This window comes from Pithys albifrons, chromosome 5 (assembly GCF_047495875.1).
Source record: "Pithys albifrons albifrons isolate INPA30051 chromosome 5, PitAlb_v1, whole genome shotgun sequence".
Classification (NCBI taxonomy): Eukaryota; Metazoa; Chordata; class Aves; order Passeriformes; family Thamnophilidae; genus Pithys; species Pithys albifrons.
In genome coordinates, this window is record NC_092462.1 from 65,468,572 (window position 1) to 65,479,610 (window position 11,039).

An 11,039-nucleotide genomic window follows, 5' to 3' on the forward strand; every position below is an offset into this window, starting at 1 on the left:
ACAGTGTGTGAACAGGGTGATTTTTGGAGCTGATGTACTTTCAGCAGGAGCTGCTGGATGAGCTGTGTGCATTGCCCCTTGATTTCTAAAAATTTTTTGCTCATCTTAGGTAAAGCAGCCTGCATTTCATGAATCCTATAGTCCATGTGCACATATCTCATGCCGTAATTGCCTAAGAAGACCCAAGAGATGAATGATCTTAATTCTGCAACCAGATGCTGCACATGGCTAAGTACCTTATTCCCAGTTGTAATCTGATTGAAGTTAGGAGTCTGTTATTCATGTGCCTGAATGTCTGCAGAACTGCAGACTGTTAAAATGAAAGAAAACGATTTCATAGCATTAACAAGTATTTATAATGTAATTATATGAGAATGAATGTACTGCATGCGCATGGATAAGTGTTCCTTGCTCAGGCTTGCCAAGTTAAAGAAACTCTGAACCCTAAATATGCCAAGGAAAATTGAGCAAGAGATATACTTCCAGACTTTATTTCCAGTAATAAGTATTACTACTGTTTTCTGTGATCATTTTTTTCAAAGTAAGCTTCCTGTGAAACAGTGGTTAATCTAACAAAATCAGAACAATATGCCAAATTGCTGACTTTTAGCTTCACTCTTTAGGCACCTAATAGTGTCTTGCACACTTAGAAAGTTGTTTTCTATAAGTATTTCCTAGATTCTTACAGGGCTATTTAGATTTGTTTTTAACTAATCACAGTAAACCCAAGGCTGCTGAGATGCAAAACCAGAAAGACCATGCAGAAAATCCTCTTCCTTCTTGGAGTCCTGATTTGAAATAGCAGATGGCAGTCAAGACTTGGGAAATATGATTTATTGGGTAGATTGTAAAGATGTCTTATATTTGAAACAATTTAAAAAACCAGTTCGGTCTACTACTATACCACTAATCTGAAAATTATGTGAGAGAGCAAGAATGACCTCCCTCTCTAGCTCATCCATAAAAAGAGGTGCCCAGCAAAGACAAAGTTAAGATCAGACTTCTGCTTGTTCACACGCAACAGCCTGTATAGAGGAGAAGTATTAAAGTGCGTTGAACTGTGAGGTTCTTGGGGAAAGGTGTCCCTTTCTGCCTCGTTGGTGCTGTCTGTTGTAGGTATGCAATCTGCAATGGTGTGGATGATTCTCCTGGTCTTGGAGGTTATTCCATTACCTAGGAGAAAATGTCCTCCCCGCTTTCCCTGACCATGTGGTCCCCAAGAGCCCCTGAGAAAGACACACAAAGACCACCGGAGAGGGAGAAGAAGGAGAGGGTTTATTGTTGGTCAGGGGTTTAAATGGACCTTGGAGGGATTCAAAACCCACCAACAGAAAACAAGAGGGGGTTTGGCTCTGGGCCAATGGGAGTAAGGGGATTTACATTCAGTAGGAGAGGGGTTCAGATAACATGCATGTCCCAACCTTCCTCCAGAGCCCCGAGATAACAGGGTATTCTGGGAAGGAGAAGCAGTGACTTTGCAAAAAGACATTTTAACAAACATTGTGTACATTCAAACAACATTAAAAACATCAGTTGTTAAAGCATTATCAATGGCTTGTTGATCTTCTTCACAAATCCACTTCTGGCAGGATTTTCTCCATTCCAAATATGGTAAACCAGTTCCTACAGAAAGGCATGCTTCACTTTTCTGGAACTATTTAATTTTTTTTTCCTAAGAGAAAATCTTCAGTTTTCAGTTTCTTGGAGGTGGAAAAGACTGACAGAATGACCTGGGTGGCTCTCAAAATTCTATTTGATTTTAAATGACATTTAGGGCATATTTATTGGTGCTTTGAGAAAAAGAGAGAGAAAGAAAGACAAAAAAAAAAGGAGAAAAAGAAAGAGAGAGAGAGAAGGAGAGAGTAAATAAAGAGAGAAAAAGAGAGAGAGAGAGAAAGAGAGAAAGAGAGAAAGAGAGAGAGAAAGAGAGAAAGAAAGAAAGAAAGAAAGAAAGAAAGAAAGAAAGAAAGAAAGAAAGAAAGAAAGAAAGAAAGAAAGAAAGAAAGAAAGAAAGAAAGAAAGAAAGAAAGAAAGAAAGAAAGAAAGAAAGAAAGAAAGAAAGAAAGAAAGAAAGAAAGAAAGAAAGAAAGAAAGAAAGAAAGAAAGAAAGAAAGAGAAAGAGAAAAAGAGAGAAAGAATTGGTCAAGACCAGCCAAGTAACAATGCAACCAAAATTAGTATCACATTTTTATTTGGATCAATATGGACTGAGTTCTATATATATCTGTGAGAGAAAGTATTGTTTTGGATTTTTTTTCTGAACTGGATTACATAAATATTCTTCAATATTTATTTAAATCAAGCAATGTCTGTTTAATACCAGATAGTTTTAGTAAAAAATATTGGTTAAAAGGATTTTAAGTGGTGATCAAATTTAATCAGCTGTAATTAAATCAGCTCTGTAATTAAATCAGCTCTGTAATTAATACATGAAAATGAACAGAGTGATCAGCTTTCTCACGTACCTGCCTGGAAGATGCTCATGTGTAGTTTAATGAAACATAAAGTTAGGAGCATATTAAATGCTTGCTTAATAGTAAGAAGGATAAAAATGCTTCAATGAAACATGCCCTCCTACAGCTGAAACAGTATACGAAAAAATGAGAACTAACCAAAGTTCTCTGGCAGAGTCCACTGTGCTTAAACCCTGCCTTAGAGACTGGGCTCGGTCTTTTTCCAGTGCTGCTTTGGATCGTGACAGGTTCATCAGCCAGACAGTGCCATCAGGAATTATAGTGTGCGTTCATCAGACTCCCTCTCCTTTTAAGTCAGTCTACATAATTTTTTCAATTACCTTCCAACCACATATTGAACAGTATTGATGTATGTTTTTGCAACATCCTCCTTAATAATTAATTTCGCAGTCTCCACATTCATTTCAGAGGGATCTTCTCTAACATGGAGCCAAACTTTTTCTGCACAATCATATTAATAAATGTTCTAACCTGCCAACTGTACAGACCTCATTGCCCTGCCAGCAATGAATCTTCCCAACAAGTCAAAGCATGCAAATCTAACTACAAGCATAAAGAGCAAAGCAAAAGCTCTCCTTAAGTACCATGTGTAATTTCTCTTTCATTCATATGGCAGAAAAAAGCCAAGAACACATACAACAGTCAGCAGTTTTTGTCATACAAAGATTTGAGTCTGTTTGTTCCATTCGTAAAGACTCTTTAGATCAAAAATAGCAATAATATGCAAAGGCATAAAAGTTCACAGCTGTTGGCATCTTTGTCTCCTGCAACAAAATGATCTTCCAGTCTTGGGCCACCCACAAATAGGAGGGAATGTCTTTATTTTCCTAAAGACTGAAAAGAAGGGAAAGGTGTTCTGAGCTAACAGCTGAAAGCAAAACTTTAAGCGTCAAAATCACTGACTAATAAAAGCTCTTCCTGCTATCATTTTTCACACTGTTTATGTAGTTTTTCTCCTCTTCATGCCTCAGTTTAGAAGCTAAGGGGAAGCACTCCAAAACAATATTGCTTTCTGTTCCAAAGTTCTGTGAACCAGCTGTCAAACAGTTTGCCAAGCCAGTGCCATTTCTTTGTGACCATCACTCTAGTATTGCACTGCAATTCAAAAACAAGCCAGAGATCTCTTTAGTAGTTACAAAAGCAGCCATCAAAGCCTGTATGTCTCTGCAGTGATGCCTGCAGACAGACTGGAAGAACTCTGTGATGGGTGGGTACTCACCCTGCAGTAGTGAATCACTGGAGATTTAACCTTTAGGAGATGAAGAACAGGGATCAGAGCTGTTGGAATGTCTTGGATGGAAATGTGAGCTGAAGCTGGTACACTTCTTTACATATCTCCTGTCAGAGGTACTCTCACGCTCTTTTACTTTGCTGTGTAAGATCTGCCTTTTGAAGGTTCCACAGTGTAAAAGGAGTGGATGGGGAAGTTGCTGACTTTGTCTTCGCAGCATCTTGGAGGAAATATTCCTTTTGACATTTGTCTTTCCTGATGTTGTGTAATCTCAAGTCATGCTGCCAAAGGGCTTCACATTGACTTCCTTGGGGGGCAGCCAGACCTCTGTGAGGAGGTGGGCTCCCTCCAGCCATCCGTCATGGTTAGGGTACACCAGTTGGGTTTCTCTGTACTGGCTGCTTGGTGGCCCTGTTGTTTCTATGTTTATGTCTGCTTAAATGAGAGTGCGATGAATAGGGGATTTCTCCAGTGTGGCAGCCCCTCCTGTCTCCCCAGGTCCTCCAGTGTCATACCAGTGCCTGTGGCCATCATGGTGTAAGAGGTCAAACACCTCTGCAGCCCACTGTCAGAAGGCATCTCATAGTAATACTGAGACTGGCACAGATTGCCTTTATCTGCAGAGTTTGAAAGTGTAGCATGACTTATCCATCTTGTTCAGAGATGCTAATAGTGCATAAGCCCAGCTGGCAAGGTAGCCATGTCACTGAACAGGAAAACAAATAATTTTTTTAATACAGAATTTTTGGCAGGTGCTTGCTACTGCAGTGTCTGTGTGGAACTGAATTATGTAAAAGGATACAGCATATTTAAAACACTTTAATAAATTTACATGTGTATATTTATATCTTTGAAATACATATAATTTCAATGTATAGGTCCTAACTTTAAAAGAAGGCAAGAATAACAAGAACAAAAAAACATCAGTATACACCTGTAACTAACCTTTGTTGTCAGAGATTATTTTAAATTATGGGAGAGGAGACTTAGAAGTTAAATATGACTCTAAGGGGTTATATCACCTTCTAACAATCAAGTTAAAAGAATAATGGTAGTGTATGTTGATATTGTTTTAAATTTCTTTCTTTTAAAATAGTACTTAAATGTTTTTGTACACTTGCTAATATAATGCACATGCATAATTTTCAGTTTTCTCCTTCTGCAACAGGATACATATTCTTTATTTTCATGCAATTAGTACTGGCATTGCTCTATGGTCTATCTGATCAAGCATTTTTAGGATATTTTTTGTTTGTTTGAAAAATATTAATTCAATGAAGTTGACAAGAAAAGGGCAATTTCTTTCTGATGAAGTCAGGATATTTCTTTTTTCATGATTCACACAGAAACACAATTCTGAAATATATGTTTCCTGCAGGATGGAAACTTCTTTTTACAGCTTGCAATCAGTTACATTCTAAGGAAGATCTTTCTAATTTCTATTCCTTCCCTTTTACAAACTGTGATTTAGTATGTGAAAAACTTTTCTACCTCATTAGTACTTTTGAATAATTAGTTATTTGAATAGTGGGATAAAAGGCTCAAAGTACAGTATTTTATTTGGTTCAGCGTTTTAAGGAAAGTTAGGGATTTTTCTTCTACAGTGCAAAACCTATTAATTTCTCATTAAAAATTCACTGAGCAACCTCAGATTAGACAGTGTAATGCAGGTTATGCAACATGTGCCAGGTACCACCACTTACTCTGTAGCTGCGTGTATAGAAATACCATCAGTGTTGCAAATTATTAGAAATTAAACCTTGAGCTATTTAAGCAGTAGATTTACAAGAAACTAAAAATATAATTGCAAGTCTTACCCCAGAAGTTCAATATGTAAAGGTTTGAAATCTTAGGTGGTGCCTCTGTGATAACATATTTAAGAAAGGATAAAAAATGTACAGCAGCAGCTGTGAGAGACATAAGTATATGAGAGAGGAACAACCCTGCAGACACCCAGGTCAGTGCAGAAAGATGGGGAAGAAGTGCTCCAGGCACCAGAGCAGAGATGTCTCTGCAGCCCATGGTGATGACTGTGGTGAGGCAGCTGTGCCCCTGCAGCCTGTGGAGGACCCTGGTCCAGAGCAGGTGGATGTGTCATGAAGGAAGATGTGACCCCATGCAGAGGTCACATAGCAGTTCCTCCTGGCAGGACCTGTGATCCCATGGGGGACCCACACCAGAGCAGTTCCTGAAAGACAATTCCAAGAGAAAGACCCCACGCTGAGGTAAGGGAACAGCATGCAGTTAAGGAGCACTGGAGTTAAGTGTTATGGACAACATAATACCCATTCCCGTCTCCTCTCACTGCTCAGGGAGGAGGAGGTAGAAGAGTAAGGAGTAAAATTCAGACTGAAAAGAAGGGTGGGGCAGAAAAAGTGGTTTTAGTTTGGTTTTCTTTTGGCTACTCAATTTTTGATTGGCAATAAATTAATCTTCACCAGGTCTGTTCTGCCTATGACAATAAGTGGTGTCCTTATCTCATCCCACAAACATTTTAATTTTATTTTGCTTTCCCTGTCTTGCTGAGGAGGGAGAGAGAGAGAGCATCATGGTGGGCACTTGGCAGCCAGCTGGAGTTAATCCACCACATTGTGTCTGCATGTCCCAATGAACTTTGCATTGAGAGACATGCCTTCTATACTGTGAGCAGATATTTAACATAGGTCTTGAATTCCCCTAACCATCAGGGCCTTAAATAAAAAGATATTGTAATGATGAGTTATGAATCTATATAAACAGATGAGAAATGTCTCCTAAGGAGTTACTGGCAAACTGGATGCCAAAAAGGCTAAGGGATTGTGCAAGAATATGCAGGGAGGTGATGATAGAGTGAGGATTGGCTATTATGGCTTCTTGGCTCCTTCAACCACATAGAAACCAATGGCAATTCTTCTAGCATGTATTTCCATTACCTTTTGCTTGACTTTGAGCAGGCTCGTGGAAACAGCTCTGTGCTTACTCTTCATTCAGGTATATCCACAGCTTAGCCTGTTCTCCTCCACTGCACAGTGATCTTGATTTAAGTGCAATAGCAGTGACCCCTTTTAAGAGGAGAATTTCTATTAAATCTACACCTGTAACAACTAATGCAGGTTATACCAACCATACATAATTAACGGTGAGTAGACTGGTGAAAAACATGTAATTTAGAGTAATAAAAAACTACTTCAGAATTCACTGCTTTAATCATCTTTAACAGGAATGAAGATAACATTTGTCATCAGAAAGTAAAGTTTCATAGATAAAAATCCCAATAGTAAATAATGTGCCACTAACTGAAACAAAAATAAGACAGCACAGCTATTACACTGACATTAAGTAGCATTTTATGTCTGTATTAATATGCTGGTTAAATATGTATTTGAACTATATAACTCACTTTTAAAATTAACATTATTAAGCCATACTTTGGAAGTCTCAGTCGACCTTAATATCAGTCACAAATGTAGTTATAAAGTGGTTCATAAACCTACTAAAACCCCAAAACATTTAGAAGGAGTAAATGCCTGAGAGATGAATCATGTACATGTTCAAAGAGAGGAATACTGGGAACACATTTTTGTACATGAATAAAACCAAGAGAGAAGGTGACTTCTAAGGCAAATAGCTTAATACTGGAGGGCTGGGTGATATGACTGTATGAAGTAAATCCATTTAATGATAAAAATTATTAGACATGGGTAGTCTTATTATGGTTTTATCATACCTTCTAATCAGCTTTTCTTACAAGAACGATGTTGGCACAGACTTGTTAACCAGGCTGGCTCATTTTGACTATAAGAGGTCTGGGCAGGTCATCAGTAGCCCATGGTGGGTTGTTTGAGAGCAGGGTGTAGTGGACAGGGCTGGAGGGCAGCCACACAAGGGAAGTCAACAAACTAATCCAAACACTAACATAACTATTTCCCTTGGAGAGGAAGAAAAATTGCTATTCTACAATAATATGGCTGTGTTCACAGGTAAATTCTTGCTGGCCAATCTGCAAATTGTACCCTCTGCTGAGACAGTCAGACCACTAGAGATGAATGCAGGAAATGCTGGTCTGCATCACACCAGTGGTCACCTCAGAGCAGTTCTCCCTGAGGCTGGCGACTAATCCTCCCAATACAAGTGGGACAAGCCATGGTCAGGGTGCCTCTGCCTTTAAAGGAGGGGGGATTTCATGGCCATTAGCAACTTTAGGCAGACAAAAGTTGTGTGATGTGACTGCATTTGGTTCACATTTCCAGCACTGCAAAGTACTTCTGAACAAAGCCTCGGCCCCAAGCAAATAGGTTGAAATTAGACTGATATATCACCAGCACCTTGTGGGAATGGTTGTGTCTGTGCTCAAGTTATAAATAAAATAGGCTCTTGCCAGGGCTCACCTCTGGAATGGCATTGTGTCCTGGTACCAGGGCTGGGACAGAACTGAGGTAGGTCCTCAGGTATTTCTGCATCCCTGGGCCCATGATGCAAGTTCTCCTTGGTCTTTCACAAATACCTTGAGCCCTTATTAACCCACAATATGGTTTACTCTTTTTCTCACTCACACAGACAATCCTCTAAATGAAAAGCTAGACTGGAAAAGGGACTTTGTATGTATTAAATTAAAAATGTCCCAAACCAGAACTCAAAATTTAGAATGCTTATTTGGAACATCTCTTGATTTACACACATATATACACACACTCATATATCTATGTATACACACACATGCATGAACACATACATAGAGATATATTTTTATAGAATGCACATATAAACAATAATGCATTATAAAAAGTTACAAAATATGCTACTTCTTATCTTGTATTGTAATCAGAAAGATATTTCAGCCATTAGGAATAAAAAAATAATATTGCCTTTATTCAATTTGGTTCTTATTTCTCAAGACTTAACATGCTTTGTTTCAAGCCAAATAATAAAGGCTTCAAAGCAGGTGGGTCACGAAACCTAAGGTATTTTTCTTAATTAATTTCTTATCAACTAAACTAAATGAAATATTGATGTCTCCAAAATATTAATATGTGAGCTTTCTGCCAAAAAATAGCACTAGTAAATTAGTACAAGTGATTTGGTTAATTCTGCTGTTTTCATTAATATGAAATAGCAAACTCTGGCAGTTCACAAGGTGCAAACCTTCAGTAAGAGAATTGCTAATGAAATGAAAGGAGAGATCTGAGCAAGTTAAAGCAATAGCAAGGCTTAGTGGTTAGGACTACCAGGAAGTAAATGAAACAGAGAGACCTGGCAGCTAAAGCAGCATTGTTGTGTGGCTAATGTAATGCTGAAGGCAACATTTCTGCCCTCCAGTAGGTAATCAGGAAATGAGAAGTTTGCTTTGATAAAACTTCTGGGGTGGGGTTTTCACTGTTAAGAAATGAATGGAAAGCAGATAAACTTACCTAAAAAACTGAATGCAGACCCATCTGTCTCTAGGAAATAAATCACTGATGTCAGTTGAAATCGCTAAGAAAACATTTGTCCTGTTTGTGTAGAGGATCCGTGAAAACCCATACCTCACCAGAAGTCCCTGTCATTTTAGGCACAGGAATTGGACAAGTCCAGATTTTAAAATCTCAGGACCCTTGATCAGCTATTCCAATCTATGTACCAAAAGTATGCAGGATACTTTACTTCTGATGTTAATCATGCTCACTCAATGCCTACTTGTCGACTTGCTCAAAAGCATCAGTCATGGCATGCTCAGGGGTACAACTTCTGTTTCATTCTCTGGGATTCACAAATTGGATTTTCTCCTGACTACCTCCCCTGAAAGGCTTCGTCCAGTCAGCACTCACATTGATTATTAGAAAAACTGCCGCAGCTGTGTCAACTTGCATCTAAAACCTAGCTAGAGAAGGCAGACCCTCCAACAGCTCAATGTTTAAAGTATTTCTGTACAGCTATTTCTCCATAAAAAGTGCTTTGGACTTATATATTTCTTCTAGCTGGGCTATTTTTAATTATTAAGCCATTCTTGGCAAGCTACTTGATATCTTATGTGAGTTGCTGGATTTTTTTAATAAATCATGGTCTTATAGAATTCTTCCAATCATCTGACCTAAAATATCTGCTTTACAGAAGATGTAAGCCTTACAGTTTGTGGGTACTATCACGAATACCTATGTAACTTTCTACATAATCCAGAAGAGAGTTCCAGTGTCAAGTGTATCTTATTACTGCTTGAATATGTTTCAGGTAGGAGGTTCCTTAAAGGCTGCTCTCCAGTAACACCACCCACACATGCTCTCAGGCAGTTCCATGCTGATTGGCAGTGCTTTCCCTACGTCTTCTCCCTCCACCTCCTCTTATGCAGACTCTGCCTACTTAGTTGATGGAAAACAACAGCAACATGATACAGTACATTCATTCCTCTGAAAGACCTGTCTGCTCAGGGATTTCTCAGAAATTCTCCAATATGGGAACAAATGCAGTAAATGATAGTGGTGGAAATCATAACTTATGAGCTTATATAAGGGCACACAGTTCTGATGCATAAAAAGCAGTGTTTCCTTTAAAATAAACCCTCAAGATATTATATAGTTGTGGATGTCTTCATGAACTATTTAATGCCAACCTTCATGTTAAACTGTTGCCAAGTACTTTGCTTCAATTCTACTCTGAGGGAGTGATGATCATAGTTTGCAGACATTTAAATGCTCTTAGCTCTATTCAGATGATGTTGCAATTTACTACCTAAATAAAGCTAAGCCCCACTGTTGAGACTAGGAGCAGCTTTCAGTAAATGTGATGGAGAAATCTCTCTGGTGGCAACTGGCCCCTTGCCTCTCAGTTTGAATGCTTTCTTGAGCAGGAATGGACTACTGGATTTGGGCAAAGGGTGGTCATGAAGCATATGTGTATATTGGCCCCTAGACTCTGAGAAAGTTTTTCAGGCTATGCAAGATAGTGTGATAACTTTAAGTCTTGTATTTCTTTAAATATGCATCTTGAGTAAAGGGCAAGAACTCCTCTGATTTCCTGATGTTTAATATCTATTCAGCTTTTCTGCTGCTGCAAAAATGACAAAATTGTAGCACATCAAAAAAGTGAGGGGGTACAAAAGCTTTGAAGAGATCTCAATGCAGCTATGGCTAAACAATTGCCAGTGCCTGCATGTATTTAGCTTAAAGATAGCTTGGATAACTTATCATCACTCAACCTAGAAGTTGGAGTATATCTGTACCAATGAATACATCCTCCTTAATGATGAGTGGTAATCTATTTGAATGGGGAGGGAAATACAGAGATTTGAAGCTGACATAACACAGGACAGTTTTCTTCTATTTAATCCATGTTAAAGATGCAAAAGGGTGGTGCAGGCATGCTCTTGACAGTTTGGTTTATAA